The sequence below is a fragment of the Brachycentrus maculatus genome, unplaced genomic scaffold, assembly GCF_059751285.1.
Source record: "Brachycentrus maculatus isolate JH-2025_06_01 unplaced genomic scaffold, ASM5975128v1 h1tg000241l, whole genome shotgun sequence".
Taxonomy (NCBI): Eukaryota; Metazoa; Arthropoda; class Insecta; order Trichoptera; family Brachycentridae; genus Brachycentrus; species Brachycentrus maculatus.
The window spans coordinates 568860-586453 of NW_028280992.1; the positions used below are offsets into that span (position 1 = coordinate 568860).

General features: G+C 32.7%; 1 protein-coding gene across 1 annotated transcript in view; it reads left to right on the forward strand.

The window, feature by feature from the left end:
- sev (receptor protein-tyrosine kinase sevenless) overlaps positions 1–17594 on the forward strand; it is a 113085-nt gene that overhangs the window by 39463 nt on the left and 56028 nt on the right. The window lies entirely within an intron of this gene.

Consider the following 17594-nt stretch of genomic DNA (forward strand, 5'->3'; position numbering starts at 1 on the left):
CGTTTTGTGTTTATAACAGCCGATATAATTAATATTTTCATTCATCATTTTCTTTTGGAAAATTCGCCTTCGAAAAAAACGTTATTTTCGTAAGTTGGCAATGAATGAAGTCACAGAAAGGATAGAGTTAATGTTGGTGTCATTGATAAATTATTGGCGGCTCTATTTGTTGATGTCTATGGTCCCCTCGTATTTGTATAACACAAATGGTAGTGTAGTGGTGAACAAACAATCCATACTACTACTATTACAGTTCTACAAACCATAGACAATAAACCATTTGACGTCATAAAACGTTCGATAACGGAAATTTGATGACGTATGCGAACGCACGTTTTTCGTTTTTTTTCAAATATCTAAAGTATAAACTTTAATATATCCCTTAGTTCCCTACAGATTTCAATAAGAATGTTATCGATAGTCTTGTGGTTTTTCATATTAATTTATTAGCTAATAATCTAACATCCTGACAAAGGCCTATTCGCTAAAGCTCTCATCTGAATACAATATTTTTCTCAAACTCTGCATTTTTTAAACATACGATGTTTACTCATTGCGATATTCCCATAAACGATAATAAAATTAAATATTGTTTTTTTTTTTAAATGCTAATAGCTATGCCAGATTACTTTATCGTATTTGGTAAATACAAAAAGCATAAAATCTTGTGTGGCCCCAAGAAATAAAGCCATTTTAATCTTTTGTAAATAATAAAAAGACACTTAACGATGTACGTATAGCTCAAATTAATTTAAATACGTCTGGTACAGATATGGATTTATTAGTATTATTTTTGGTTTAAATTTAAAAACACCGAACTCTGATTAAATAATTAATTATATTTTGTGCAAACAACATTATGTGTATTTATTAATTTGGCGTTTAATTTGTAGAACTCCATTTTAATTTATGTGTTAATTTTTAAATCAAACGCAGATTTTATGAGTCTACTTGGTTGTATTTTATTAACAAAAACACATAAAAAATTAATATTGTGACAATAGTTTCGACTAGTTATGGCATTTTCAAACGACATTCTTTTGAAAATGCCATAACTAGGCGAAACAATTGTCACAATATTAATTTCTTATGTGTTTTTGTTAATAAAATACAACTTAGTTGACTCAAAAAATTTGTGTTTGATTTAAAAATAAATACATAAACATCATGGTGATATAAAGAAAGAATGCAAGGCTGAGAAAATCATCGTCGACAAAATTAATGGTTTAGACATGTAAATCGAATGAGTGAAGAAAGGATAACTAAATAAATTTATGAGGCGAATGTGGTTGGTAATGGAAGCAGAGGAAGACTGAGGAAATCTTGGCAGGATCAAGTATGTACTGGCAGTATGCAGGATTCATGTTTTTTTTTTTCTTTTAGACAGGTTTGAATATCTTTAACCTAGAATCTAGAATGTGTTTGAGTTTCCAGGTTACCAGTAAAATAGATCAATCAACCTTTTTACCGTGAATTACTATTTTTACTTTTGCACAATTCGCTCACTCCTTTCAAGAACGTCGTAAATAAAAAAACTTGATTTTTCGGGAGAACGTTTTTAAAGTTTAAAAATATAACACAATGTATTAAAAATAAATATCAAGCCACTTTTTGAACTTTTTACTGTGCAACAGATCTTTTTAGGTAAAACCTGAAGGTTTTTTCTCCATTTGAAAAATATTTAGTATATTTAAAAAAATAATTAATACATACCTTTTCTTCAAAATGCAAAAACAACACTTTCTGCCCTGTGGCGGGTAAATATTAAGTTAAAAATATGCCGCTTTTGCTGGGATATAGTACATTTTCTGGGCATTCCGAAAAAATGCACAACTGAAAATTGACGATTTTTGATTTATGACGTTCTTGAAAGGAGTGAGCGAATTCTCTAATTTAAATTCTTTAATTTAACGTTCTCGTTAAATTATTTGATGTTTATCTCGCATTATTTTATAATAACGATATTAATAATATTTTATAAAAACGAGATTCGACAGTTTCATGGATACGAGGGCGATTGGGTTATAGTGTTATCGGTAAGGTGATTATCGCGTGCACGATAAAGCGTAACACGCCCAACAATAATAGACAAATAATAACATTATTTCTTGCCATTTTGATCTTTATATCTTAATGGTGGTGTAAAAATTATCTAGCTACAAATTGCTTAACAGATTTTTATTTTTAGTCTGTGTTCTATTTAAATTCATTGATTAATTAATTTAATTTGTCATATATGTTATAATAACCATCCTTTATTTCGTCCATATCATTGTATTTAAAAAAAAAAACAACAAAAAATTACGGTATATTATTTTTATTTTGTTTACTATATTTACAAAAAATATTACAATTTAATTCATTAGCTGCACGTATATTTAAAACATTTTAAAAACATATTACATACAGAAGTCACATATTGCTCACTCCTTTCAACAACGTCATATATCAAAAAACTTGATTTTTCAGGAGATAATAATAAATATCATGCCACTTATTGAACTTTTTACTGTGCAACAGATTTTTTTAGGTAATACCTGAATGTTTTTTCTCCATTTGAAAAATATTTAGTAAATAAAAAAAATAGTTGAACAATGATTTTTCTTCAAAATACAAAACCAACACTTTCTGCTCTGTGGCGGGTAAATATTAAGTTAAAAATATGCCGCTTTTGCTGGGATATAGTACATTTTCTAGGCATTCCGAAAACATGCACAACTGAAAATTGACGATTTTTGATAAGTGACGTTGTTGAAAGAAGTGAGCGATATATATTATTCCCTATAAGTAATTTCCATTACTCATTTTTAGAAATAGGATTAAGGCTAACAAGATTGAAACACAAAGACTTACAATTTTTAAATCGTTTATAATTTGACCAGTTATTTAATTTACAACATTTTGAGTGTGTCCGAAACCTTGTTCATAATCCTGGGTTTAAATGATTCACAATTTTTATAATTTAACCAGTATTATTCACAAAATTTTATGTGCGTCTAAATCCATGTTCACAAATCCGGGTTTCTCCATTTATTTTTACATTTTTTAAATGTGAATCTACATTATATCGTAGTCATACAGGAGAAAGTGACCAAGTGCATTGTTTTACAATAACGTGATCATTGACTATTTGATATCTTACTAGCTTAATATTGCCTTGAAAAAATTCCAAAGGATTTTAAACTTGGAAGTATAATATATTGACTTGGTTAAAATGACTTACTGCATTGATGTTAGTGACTTAAATGGCGCTCCTAAACATTTTACGTTTTGGTAGTTTGGTCATTTTCTCCTGTACGACTACGATATTTGAACATAGATTGGGACACCCGAAAGGTTGTAATTATCTAGTAATCCTATTTATTGTTTCGGCATTCACTTTGAGGTAAGACATGATGAAATTGTAAAAGAAAAATACTTGTTTTTTACCACTTGTGTTTATTTTATTATAACAACTTGTTTCGGAAGCCATGCTACCATCTTCACGTATATTTAGTTTTTAATTAGACCTGAAGATGGAAGCATAGCTCCCGAAACTAGTCGTTATAATAATAAAAAAATAGGTGTAAAAAATAAGTGTTTTTCTTTTACTATTTCATCTAGTAATCCATTTCACTGGGGCACTTCTAGAAACTTATAAATATAAACCAATAAATTAAAAAAAAGTGCAGTGAACACTCGCTTATTCAATTGAATTAAAATCCTTCATTCAGAAGCAGTCGAAATTATTTAGTGCTTTTCATTTGACCCCTAGCCCTTAAGGCATATAACTCTCCCGTAGCGATGTGGGGTACTTTGTACCCACTCTTAATTTGCTTCCCAATTAGTGGCAATACGCTGATGATGCTGCATTTCGTGGTCCATCGAATGATTGCAGCATCCGATGGGCCTATACTAATTAGTATTGCTATTGTTGCCAGCGGACAGGATGTGAAAGGGCCCTTCCTGCACTAATTATTGTTGTCCGCCTGACATCCTGTTCGGTTTTTTGTGCCGGCATACTGTACCATATCGATGCATCGCGATAGTATAACGCGGTTGTGATATCGTAACGCGCTCTCGATTTACCGGGATTGACCTGAAGATTTTTCATTTCAATATAATTATTTAAAATCTAAACAATGACAAATTATTGAATTTTTTTATGACGCTTATAATTTGACCAGTTATTTTATTCACAACATATATATATATATATATATATATATATATATATATATATATATATATATATATATATAAATACATATATATATATACATATATATATATATATATATATATATATATATATATATATATATATATATATATATATATATATATATATATATATATATATATATATATATATATATATATATATAATTATAATTATTTAATGTAATGGCAATTAATTAATGTTCATTCGAACAACTGTCGAGTTTTGACATAAATGATAATTGAACGTTTACTATCGTATTACTACATTATTATCTCATATTAGGCTTGTGTAAAAGTTATTTTAATTTAATTTAATTTAATTTCAGATAATATTCAGGTTAATAAACTTTTCAAAACGCAAATATTCATGACATGGGTGACTGAAAATTCACGTCAATTATGTAAGAAAGATTTGAAGGTTAAATCGAGGTTTGCATGGTCGAGATAATAAAGTGTAAAAAGACGTGTAAAGCGAGATAGAAGCTCCGTCGCTTAAGGTCATACTCGCAATCACAGAATTCATTAAGCATTCGGCAACGCCAGGAGCCGCACGTAATTTCACGCCCGACATTTTTAAATAATGAATATTGGATTTTTTTCTTTTTTTGGAATATATATTTATAGAAAAAAAACCCGAATCTTTTAATAACTCTTTTCTTTTCAAAATCATTTAATTATTTCGATGAAAAACTTATTTTTTTAATGTAAAAACGGTGTTTTAAGCAACAAATCAGTTACGTAAAATGTTACCAGGATTTAGAGAAAATTAATTTGCGAGGAATACTGGGCCTTAATTGTCAAACTTCGAAGCTCTTAATACCGATGTGTGTTTTGATCCATTTCAGGAATCGAGCTGGGGGGCCTCGAACACGTAACCAAGCGCACTGACCACTATACAATTCATTCTCCATTCCCTTTCCATATAGCGCTTAACCTTGAGCTCCTTCACTTACGTCAACTGCATCCGTTAATCTCTTTTCACTCCTATATCAGTGATTTTGGAGCACAGAACTGATCAAATTGCATTCACAAAATGGCGTCTAATTATTGTAACAATTTTCTTTTATAATTGTTTTTCTTTGTTTTGACGTTTGGGTTTTATTTAAATGCCGAACGGAACTGTGTCCTTTTCGTTCATTGGACCAATAAACCTGATGATTCCAGTTCCAACCAATCAGGATTCACCCCCGCTGCTAACAGCACCCCCTAGTGAGCTCTTGACGTACTAATCCACTTAAAATGTATGATATTCAATTATTTATGGCTTCATCATTTAGTGAGCGGGCTATTCGTAAAATCTATTGTGACATACGTAACCGCGGGAGGCTTGTTTTGTAGAGCAATTTTTGAATAATTTGATTAATATGTCGACATATTTATTATTTATATTTTATAAAATGTTATAGCATATAGAACACTAATAACCGGAGAAATCCAGATATTGAGAAATACAACTCACAAGCTTAAGAGTTCCAGGTGATCAAAAAAAAAAGTATAAAAAACAGCAAAATCTGCAATATTTTGTGGAAAGGTAGATATAATAAAAATACTATATCGCTCACTCCTTTCAAGAACGTCATAAATAAAAAAAATCGTCAATTTTGAGTTGTGCATGTTTTCGGAATGCCCAGAAAATGTACTATATCCCAGCAAAAGAGGCATATTTTTTAACTTAATATTTACCCGCTACAGGGCAGAAAGTGTTGTTTTTGCATTTTGAAGAAAAGGCATTGTTTAATTATTTTTTTAAATATACTAAATATTTTTCAAATGGAGAATAAGGTTTTACCTAAAAAGATCTGTTGCACAGTAAATAGTTCAATAAGTGGCTTGATATTTATTTTAAATACATTGTATTATATTTTAAAACTTTAAAAACGTTCTCCTGAAAAATCAAGTTTTTTTTATTTATGACGTTCTTGAAAGGAGTGAGCGACATATCCCCTTTTCCACAAAATATTATAATTTAGCTGTTCTTTTGTAATATACCTACTAATTCTTATACGATCCATAAGGATATAAACTCGCATGGTTTTACTTCCAGTATTTATTTTTGTTTAGTTTTACCTATTTACTTATTCTTCTATCCCTTCTTCGCGAAATGGTGTAAAGGGCACTGCATAATATCGAGCGTTGTCATTTTTATCCTTAATTCCTTAAATGCGAAATGATTAGTCCTGCGCGTGAGGTCCAGGGTAATATCAAGTAACCATTAGGGTGAAAATAATTCCATTAATTGATTCGACTGTCACTTTGTGGTAAAATCTATCCATTTTTAATTAATGTTTTACTTAGCAAATACCACTATTTCTTAAAATCTACTGTGACACGTGTTTCGATGCGTTCCGCATCATTTTCAAACACAAATGATGCGGAATGTATCGAAACACGTGTTACAGAAGATTTTAAGAAATAGTGGTTTTTACTAAGTAAAACATTAATTAAAAATGAAAACAATTCAGTGAATAATCCCCTGTATTTTATTTTGACCGCATTCGTAATCGAACTTGGGACCACCAGCTCGATAGCTGAACGGGCTAAACACTACACTATATGGGAAAATTATATATATATATATATATATATATATATATATATATATATATATATATATATATATATATATATATATATATATATATATGAACTAAAAAATACAACCCTAAAATTCCTTGCGATTCTAGATTTATCGCATTTCATTTTTTCAGATTTTCAAGGCTATTCGTAGGATTTGGTTAAATTCACCAAATAAAAAAATCATTGGTTTAATTCTCGTAAACCAGGGAAGCATGTAGAATGGCGTTCACAAGCAAAACGGAGAACCCGTTTTCGTCTGTCAACGTTCCGACTTCTCTCGATGAGTTTCCTGTGATTTCCTTCCCGCAAAAGCAAACGTAGAGTTCCTCAATAGCCGACCGTACGGACTAATCAGCATTTATCTTTTATTTTTTGACATCTCAACATAGATGAAGAAGAAAATGGAAGTCTGGGCACTTACGGGGCTTACGACCGTCATAGGCTGGTTAAGTGATCACTTTACAAACGTGTAACATTCACCATTCTACCCATGATGGACAACCACACTACTCAAATTCTTGGAAATTCTATAATATACTATCCAATTTCGAAACATTGTATAAGAATCACTACAATTTTCCCTAGTGGCATCTATTGGTGAGACGAAGAAGCTTTTTTTTTTTTATTTTTTTTTTACTGAGCATAAACTCTTATATTTCTATGTGAGATCCGAATCCTGGATTATAATCACATATGTTTCTCATGTATTATAATCCTGGATTATAATACATGAGAAACGCCAGAAAATATCATTTTCGTTTTATATATATTTTTAAAACTTTATCCGCATCTGATGTTGCATAGGGCACTGCATCATATAAAAGCTTAATGATGGTACCAGTCCAGGGTAATATTGAATAAATATTAGTGTGAAAAAATCACTGCCGCCTCAGTAGTGCAATGGTCAGCACGCTGGGCCAGCGTACTAGAGGTCCCAGGTTCGATTTCCAGGGGGGGGGTCAAATAAATAATAAATAAAAAAATAAAAAAATAAGTTTATTATTATTATTTTTGGCATTTATCTTATTTATTTTCATTAATTGCAGCGGCGGGTCTCGTTTCGTCGTCACCAAAACAATGCAGATTTGAGTCTTATAGTATACTCAACCGTATAGCTCAACCGTCATAACTCCATGACAATCCGACGCACGACCGTCTAGTTGCCCAATTAAACTTGATTAAAAACACGGAGAGTAGTGTACACAAACGGCCGGTCGGGGATTAGCGGGTAACCGAGACGCACAAATAATAATATTTATATATTTTATTGCGTTTCACGAATTTGGACCAGGGTTGCCAGAAGCCAAAAATAAATAACGCCCTCATTTTTTTTATTTTTTAAATACCATTCGCTCGCATTTATGTTGTATCGTTAATCAGTCTGCAAAATTAAATATTAATTTAAGCACATTTAAAAATATTTACTATGTCATCCCGAGGTTCACGGACGCATTGGAAAATATATCGCACGGTTGTTTCTTGAAATGAAATAATTTTTATGCAAAGAAACACATAGGAAAAAGTTATTTAACTAAGCATGAAAATATTTATTCTTCTTTTACCTCTTTTCCGCACCCATTGGTGCATAGGGAACTGCATCGTATTGATGAAGTGTTATATTAATTTATGTATTAATTTTAAATCAAACACAGATTTTTGAGTCTACTAAGTTGTATTTTATTAACAAAAACACATAACAAAAAAAAATATTGTGACAATTGTTTCGCCTTGTCAAACGAATGTTTGTTTGATAATGCCCTAAAAGGCGAAATAATTGTCACAATATATTTTTTTTACTAGTAAAACACAACTTAGTAGACTCAAAAAATGTGTTAGATTTAAAATTAATACATAAATTAAAATGGAGTTCTACAAATTAAACGCCAAATCAATAAATAAATGTTATATTAATCGTTACATACATGAAGGCAAGGTGATCACTCCTGCGCTGCGGGGACCAGTCTTGGATAGTATTAAATAAATATTACAGTGTAAAATCACTGATATTTATTTTCACCCCCCTCCCCTGGGAAACGAAAATGGGACCTCCAGAACGGTACCTAAACACGCTAACTATTACACCACGGAGGCTGAAAAGTATAGTTTTTGAATTTTATTTTTATTTAATATACTTTTATACATTTTAAAGTACAACATAATACATTTTCTAAACATTTATACATATGGCAAACTTATAGTTTTAGATTCGCTGTGCCTCTCCAAAAAAGAAACTGAGCTCTTGTGCTTGGAGAGGGTTACAACTAAATAAGACAAAAACAAAATAAGAAAAATATCAACTTAGAACACATAAAAAAGTAAATAGTACACAGTTAAAAGTATTATTTAATAGAAAGTAATCCATACCGAACAAGCTAGCCACAAAATAGCCAGCAAATAAACATGGCTACATGGGTTTTTATTTACTTTGGTTTCTTATTGTGGAATGTTTTATCCACGCGTGACTGTAGGAATGGAAGGAAAAACAATTAAAAGGGAAGTCTGGTTAGTTCCCTAAATGTTCATTTGGTAACATGACTTGGTACCAGTGGCGTGCGCAGAGTTTTTATCAGGGTACGCAGTAAGGTTGGGTAAGTATATTGAAAGCTGTCCCACCGCATTCCCACATCTGATTTAGAAAGATCAAGGCCTCCCGACAGACCTTCTCTTGAAAAGCAGTTTTTTTGTTGTTGAACTAAGTTGCGAAATTTATTAAAATTGTGAAGCCGAATTGTATCACGACTTTACTGTGAATTTACATCTAAAAGCTTTCAATATCCCTGTCAGTGCCAATCTAAAGAAATTCTTCAAACCCTTATCCGCACCCAGTGGTGCATAGGGCACTGGATCATATTAACGCAGTGTTATCTTGATCGTTAACACGTGAAGGAAAGGTGATCAGCCCTCAGGTAGCAGTCCAGGGTTATATTGAATAAATATTAGAGTGTAAAAATCACTTATATTCATTTGACCCCCCCCTGGGAATCGAACCCGGGACCTTCAGAACAGAGCCTAGCGTGCTGACCTTAACACTACAGAGGCGGACAAATACAAATAAACACAAATTTGTTAATCCACCACCAAATTTTCTAGAAGTATCCCGGTGTAGGCAGTATAGGCAGTGGGTAAGGATAAGGCACTGGTCGTGTTTCTATATGTAACGCGAGTAATCCAGGGTAGGCACTGCTTTTCTGCCTACATGGAATGCACGCCCCTGACGACTTGGTACCTATTCATCCGGAGCAGTGACGCGTTTACTCATCGGAACTTAAATCCGGAAAGGAATTTTTAAACGTTCCGTTTTATTGTGTTTTACTTCCGCTTTATTTAGTCCTCAAATTTACACATGGCTTCTTCTCAATCAACCGTTTAACTGTTTGAAAATAATGTACAGTTATTTTTTGCAAATTTTAGCTGGAGTTCGGAAGACATGTATTAAACTTTAAATTAATATAATTACAAAAATTTCATAAAGGAAGACACTTGCCGTAAATTATCTCTAATGTTATAATTAAAATATTGTTTAAAGATGAAAATAAAACACTTGTATAAAACCACTTTTTTTGTTGTTTATTAATGTAAATACAAGCTGCATTTTCACCCATTGATAAGAACATCTTTAGTTTTCGTTACTAAAATGAAATATGATATCCTCAGCAGTGATGAGCTTAATAATTTTTATTGTTATTTTTTTATTTTTTTTAAGGAATAACCAGCAAAGCTTATATTTTAGAAGCTTGTCTGCAGGTAGGATAGTAAGGATAGGGAAAGTAAATGTGGAAAATACATTACAAACACCCACACCAATTGAAAATAAATATTTCTTGAATTAATTTTGCAATTGGCGGGAATCGAACCCGCGACGCCATTTTCGCAGTCGAGTATCTATTCAACTACGAATTGATGTCATTTTTTTATTCAAAAGACAGCAAAAATATAGAGCCCATTTTCCGACAGCCCTGTTTATTTTTATCATATTATGATATCGCTTTCTCAACGGCTGCAAATTTTCCAGAAAAATGATCCATGATGGTCCGTCTGAGTAGTAAATTGAGAGCATTCTTCATACCCTCATCATGTATTATTTTTGTCATGTAATTGGTACAAGAAAGCGACCCTAATGCGTGCCTATTATATTTAACGCAATTCGCAAAATATCCGACGAGACACTAAATATTTCTGCCTGCTCCTGCGGGGAAACGGCGTGCTGGTTAGTTAGGGTGCTTGTGCACTACAGGAATTTTACCGTCCAGTCCAGGGCAGTGCGGTTAGCATGATAAAACGGAAGATTGGCTTGGATTGGCTTGTGCTTTTGGCCGTCTTTCTTCAGATTAGTGCGCTTGATCGGTGCGTGATCACGGTGCGCGTAAATTCGATCTCGCTAAACTGTCGTACTCGCTTTTATTTAAAAAAACCGGACTGCCAGACGGTAAAATTCCGTATAGTGCACAAACGATTCGGCTGAAAAATAACCATCTCCTTTAGTACGGTAATAGAATCTAGAGTTAAACTTGTTTGTGAAGGCCTGTAACATTGAGTGCCCCGAAGTCCCACGACCTATTGAGACGTCACTTAGCCCATTGACGAGCTAACGCGATATGTAAAGCAGAGACCAGACACCCTTCATTTACCGAAAACATTTGTTCAAATATAATTTGTATCAATCAAACAAAACTCTCCCAGCTGTCAATTAAAATGAACAGACCCTGTTTCTTATTTAAATTACAGCATCCTGCGTTACCGCCCCTACCGCTAACAGACAGATCTAGAAAAAAAAACAATTTTTACTATCTTTCGTGTTATCTCTGGATATCTTTGATCATCGTTACGTAAACGGTGTTAAATAGCTTAACACGTTGCTGGGGGGACACGTATATTTTTTTTCTACATTCATTACTCACTACTCATTTATTCATTTTTCCTTTTATTTACATAACAATTACATAATAAATACATCATATATTGCATAAAACATAAACATTATAAGTTATTACATATACAGACACACACATCGCTCACTCCTTGCAAGATCGTCATAAATCAAAAAACTTGATTTTTCAGGAGAACGTTTTTAAAGTTTAAAAATATAATACAATGTATTAATAATAAATAATATCAAGCCACTTATTGAACTTTTTACTGTGCAATAGATCTTTTTAGGTAAAACCTGAAGGTTTTCTCTCCATTTGAAATTAATATATTTAAAAAAAAAAAATTAACAATACCTTTCCTTCAAAATGCAAAAAAACAACACTTTCTGCCCTGTAGCGGGTAAATATTAAGTTAAAAATATGCCGCTTTTGCCAGGATATCGTACATTTTCAGGGCATTCCGAAAACATGCACAACTGAAAATTTACGATTTTTGATTTATGACGGTCTTGAAAGGAGTGAGCGACATACACATACATACACACATACGTATACATACATACATGCCTGTGTATGGACAGGTACATAAAAGAATAAGATAATAATAAGATAGAAAATAGCAAGTGTTAAAGACAATATTTGTAGTAAATACAAAATATATTTGGAATGAATCACAATACATTTTTTGCTTTTAATTTCAAGTGCTAAAATATTGTCATCAGCGTGTAAATTTATACTCACCCTAAACGGTTGGTAGCGAAAAGCCGACTTGTCGGCATTTGGTAGTTAATGCGTTAATACCACACGGAAGGAAATAAAATATAAATATGTATCTTTGTCCATCTTAATGGGGCAATTTGTTATAATTGTGTTAAGTCGAGCCCGCGTGAAATTACACGAATTATGAAAAAATGATCCGTGGTCAGATGTCATAATAGTCGTCTATAAATTGATTACACTTTGTATTATTATGTCTCTATTATCTTTTGACGCCTGGTGGTGTTTGATGGCGGTCATAACTGCCACAGAATATTAACGCTTGAAGGGGAAGAGACTGGGAGGTGACAAATATATTGGTATACGACCGTTTTTAAAGTACAAATGAATTGATATTGAAAATTATCGTTATGTCCCATTTAAAACCGATAACTTGACGTTTATTTAAAACTGCCCACGTCTTTTTTCCAGTATAATATCAGGCGATTGTGAATTCACTAAACTTTTTTTCTATATCGTTCATATACGTGTCGATTTTTTTGTTAAACGATAACGATTTTTACTATTTGATTATTTGATTCAGAAATGTAAGTTATACTTTTATATAGTTATACTTATGTACATGACAGTTTTATTAGATAACTTTTAATTGAAAGTATTTGATTGGAATATTTTTTATTTATTTATTTATTTTATTTTGTAATATTTGCAAATATTCTGTTGGTTTTCAAATAAATAAATAAAGTCAAGGTTTTAGTCAACAATCGACAACTTGCAACTAAATCTTCACTAAGGGGTACTTGCAAATAAACAATCCACTATGCAACCGGCAGCGTGAGGAGCCATACCTACGCGTATCTGCACACAATTTAAATATATATATATATATATATATATATATATATATATATATATATATATATATATATATATATATATATATATATATATATATATATATATATATATATATATATATATTACGTAAAATGTTACTTGGGTTTAAGAAAAAACGTGTAAAAATGAAATAGTATTGTATGAACAAATAATGTCACATTTATTAGTGATGCATTGGGTTTAAAAATATCGGGCGCGAAAAAACGTGTGACCTCTCCGGTGGTCGGCCGGTGATTGAATTCTGTGTTTGCGTTGTATCCCCTTAAGTGTAAGAACGTTTGATTTTATATCCAGATATTCGCATTCCTCGCCTGTATTTTCGTCTGAGGGCATGCTATTCTTCGAGCATTGCCCAAAAACAGCCCATAAAATAAACTTGCCACTAATCCAAGCTTAGATCCGCTTACAAAATCGTGGAAGATAAAACCGTTAACTTTTATGGTTTTACAGTTAAAAGGCTGAAATGGAGTGCAAACCGCAGGAAGCGTAAACAATCGTGAGGAATTCGTGTTGGTGGAGATTGAACCACCCTTGAGCCCTAGATTAAAGATAACACGCAGATAAACATCTATCCCTCGCGCTAATGGATTTCTAAATAGCTTGTAGAAGTTATACTAGAAGTATAATGAACCAACTGCATTTTAATGCATACATAGATAGGTTACTCCCGGCTGCGCACATACATATCGCTCACTCCTTTCAAGAACGTCATGAATCAAAAATCGGCAATTTTCAGTTGTGTTTATGCACACAGTTTAGCACTATGAAGGTTACAAGAATTCTGCATTCAGGTGATAATACATATCGCTCACTCTTTTCGTCGTATATCAAAAAACTTGATTTTTCAGAAGATCGTTTTTAAGGTTAAAAAATATAATAAAATGTATTTAAAATAATTATCAAGCCACTTATTGAACTTTTTACTGTGCAACAGATCTTTTTAGGTAAAATCTGAAGGTTTTTTCTCAATTTGAAAAATATTAAGTATATTTAAAAAAATAATTAAACAATACCTTTTCTTCAAAATGTAAAAACAACACTTTCTGCCCTGTAGGGGGTAAATATTAAGTTGAAAATATGCCGCTTGTGCTGGGATATATGTAAGTACATTTTCTGGACATTCTGAAAACATGCACAAGTGAAAAATGTCGATTTTTGATATATATGCCGTTGTTGATAGGAGTGAGCGATATATTATACAATACGTTAAATGGTTGCAATAGTATTTTGCTAGGTATTATTACCTACTGATAATATTGTGCAGTGCTTGTTTTATTCCCACGGTATTCACCGCTTCCAATGCCACGCATACCCACTTGAAAATTCTGTTATCAGCCACGCTACTGGTAATTTGTACGAAGCAGAAGCTGCCATTCGAGCGATGACAGCCTGATGTGGTAAACCACTTCGCTATTGGGACTACTGCAGTTTCTAAGATAAATAAATACAACAGAAACATCATGTTAATCTCACCCTGAATTTTAAAGTTTTATTTAGGACCGTTGCAAGTAAAAAAATCACATGTTTTCTGGCAAATCCACTTGAGTTTTTTTTAATTGTTTTATTTGGTAGTTCGTTGAAGGGATGTTTCAAACAGTGTCAGTTATTTATTTAGAAACAAAATAAAGAAAATTATTTAAAAGAAAGTTAATTCATAGTTTGAATGCATTCATATTTTTTTTGACATCTCATCAAAGATGAAGAAGAATATGGGAGTCTGGACATTTACGGGGCTGAGAGTTTCTGCTTAGTAAAAAGCTTCTTTACATCTCACCAATCAAGTCTCTAGTGAAGTTCTAGTGATTCAAGAACACGGTTTCTAAATTGGTTCATATATATAGAACTTCCAAGAATTTGAGTAGTGTGGTTGTCAATAATGGGTAGAATTGGTGAATGTTACACGTGTGTAAAGTGATCACTTAAACCAGCCTATGACGGTCGTCAGCCCCGTAAATGCCCAGACTTCCATATTCTTCTTCATCTTTGATGAGATGTCAAAAAAAATAATATGAAAATAACTCCTGTAATTGGAGATAATCCAGATTTTGTGAACAAGTATTTGGACACACTCAAAATGTTGTAAATGCATTCAGGTTAAGCATTTTTTATAGATTTTTATAGGTTAAACATTCAATTACCTCGGCTCGTAACGCATGTTTGTGCTGAAACCTTTAGTGCATGTTGGTCTTCGGGTCGACCAAAAATCGCATGTGTTAGACATTTTGTGTAGTTTTGAGTGTGTAAATGGTGCTATGGTGGTGAAGGGTGGTATTGTTTGCATGCTGTAGAAGTGATTGTCCTGACGAAGAGACGGGTACGTCTCGAAACCGGTAGACTTAAAAATCTCGGTGAGTGGTTATATAGGTACTAATATTATTAACATTTTTGTAAAACAAAAAAAAAACTAAAAATTTCTAACCACAAAGTAAATGCTTTAAATATTAATAATATTGAGAATATTATATCTTTCTTCCTTTATCTGTGAAATGAGGACGAAATGGTTCGCAAGTCGGCAGCTAGGAAGAGTGGCAATTCGCGTGGCGCCTCTTGTACGCCCCACTTATTCAATTACAAACTGCAAAGAGACTAACTCACCTTACTCGTTCAACATGTCGAGTGGCCGGCTCTCGACTCAACTGGATACAGTGCAGGGCCGATACGATATCAATTCAAGAGTCACATTACATGTCTTCAAGGGGCAGAAGCCCCTAGGGCAGCGATCAAGGAATTTTTTTAACCATTACCCCATGATATTTTTGCTTAAGTTGATATTACCCCCCCCCCCCATTATGAAAAGAAGACAATCAATATTAAAACCCTTATCCCCACCCCAATGGTGCATAGGGCACTGCTTCATATAAACGCAGTGTTAAATTGATCGTTTACACATGAAGGAAAGGTGATCAGCCCTCCGCTTCAGGTACCATTCCAGGGTAATATTAATAAATATTACAGTGAAAATATTATCAAATCACTAATATTTATTTGACCCACCCTGGGAATCGATCCCGGGACCTCCAGAACGGTAGCCGAGCGTGCTGACCATTACACTACGGAGGCGGACAAAAGATGAAAATGAAAAGAAGACAATCAATGTATATATTAATTACAGTAAAACCTCGTTATGACGGACTAATTGAGGGAGAGGGTGTCCGTTAAAGCCGAAAGTACGTTATAGGGGGAAAAATGCCCTCTCAAATACAAATAAGCTTCATATAAGGTCCTTTTAAATTTCTCTTAAAATAAATACTTTGCTTCTGTATCTAATTATCTACAGAAATTTTATACTACAGATTTTTACACTCATTTTTTTTTTTAAATGTACGGCAGAGTTAAATAATTATTTATGTGAAAAGTCACGAATGTTAATTTAGATATCTCTGGGAATCGAACACGGACCTCTAGACTATTGGTTCCGCAACGTGTGTGCCGCGGCACACTGGTGTAGCGTGGTGATTAGTAGGTGTGCCGCGGCAAAAAGTCTAGTTTTGTGAAAATGTGAAATAAATTATGGTATTATCATGTTTTTATATTATGTTTTCGCATCATTTTGATAATAAATCAATATTATATACTTAAATACTAAAACTTTGTTTGGTGTACCTCTTGGCTTTTCTTTGGTGTACCTTTGATATTTCTTAATTTGGCAGCTGTACCTTGAACAATTTTTTTTGGGGAAAACTGCTCTAGACGAGCTTCAGAATGTTAGATTTTTTTAATTACCTAACGTCGAAGTGACTCTGAAATCTAGCTACGGCTTATGCAACACCGCTTATCATGACCCTACTCAGGCTTCAACTTTTTAAGTTTCATAGCCTATGCCTACTCGTGAGTGGATTTACTCAGACGCTTTTTGTGTGCTTTTTATAAGTCCTTTGGTTATTTCTACGTAACGCTTTCAAGATCATACTGAAATTGAATTAAAGTGACTTACCTCCAGATTTCTTTCTTCATTTTAATTATCGTAACTCAATCGTCATGACAGAAGGGACTCGACTAATGTTTTTCGTAGTCTGCTCCGCTGATTAATGTTTTGAACCTAGTTAAAAGTTCATTTGTTCAAGTTGTACAATAGGTACGCCATCTGTGCCCACCGTTTGCCCACACACCTCCGTCCGCTGAGATGGATCGCTAATAAGAAATCATTGTAGATTCTAGATAGACTAGTAACGATCTAACTAAATGGAGAAGTTTATAACATTTTTAGTGTGTCCAACTGTTTGGACACACTCAAAATGCTGTAAATAAATTAACTGGTCAAATTATAAGCTAAAATAATAAAAAAATCAAAGGATATTTTCTAGTGTTTCTCATGTACGAGTATGTGATTAT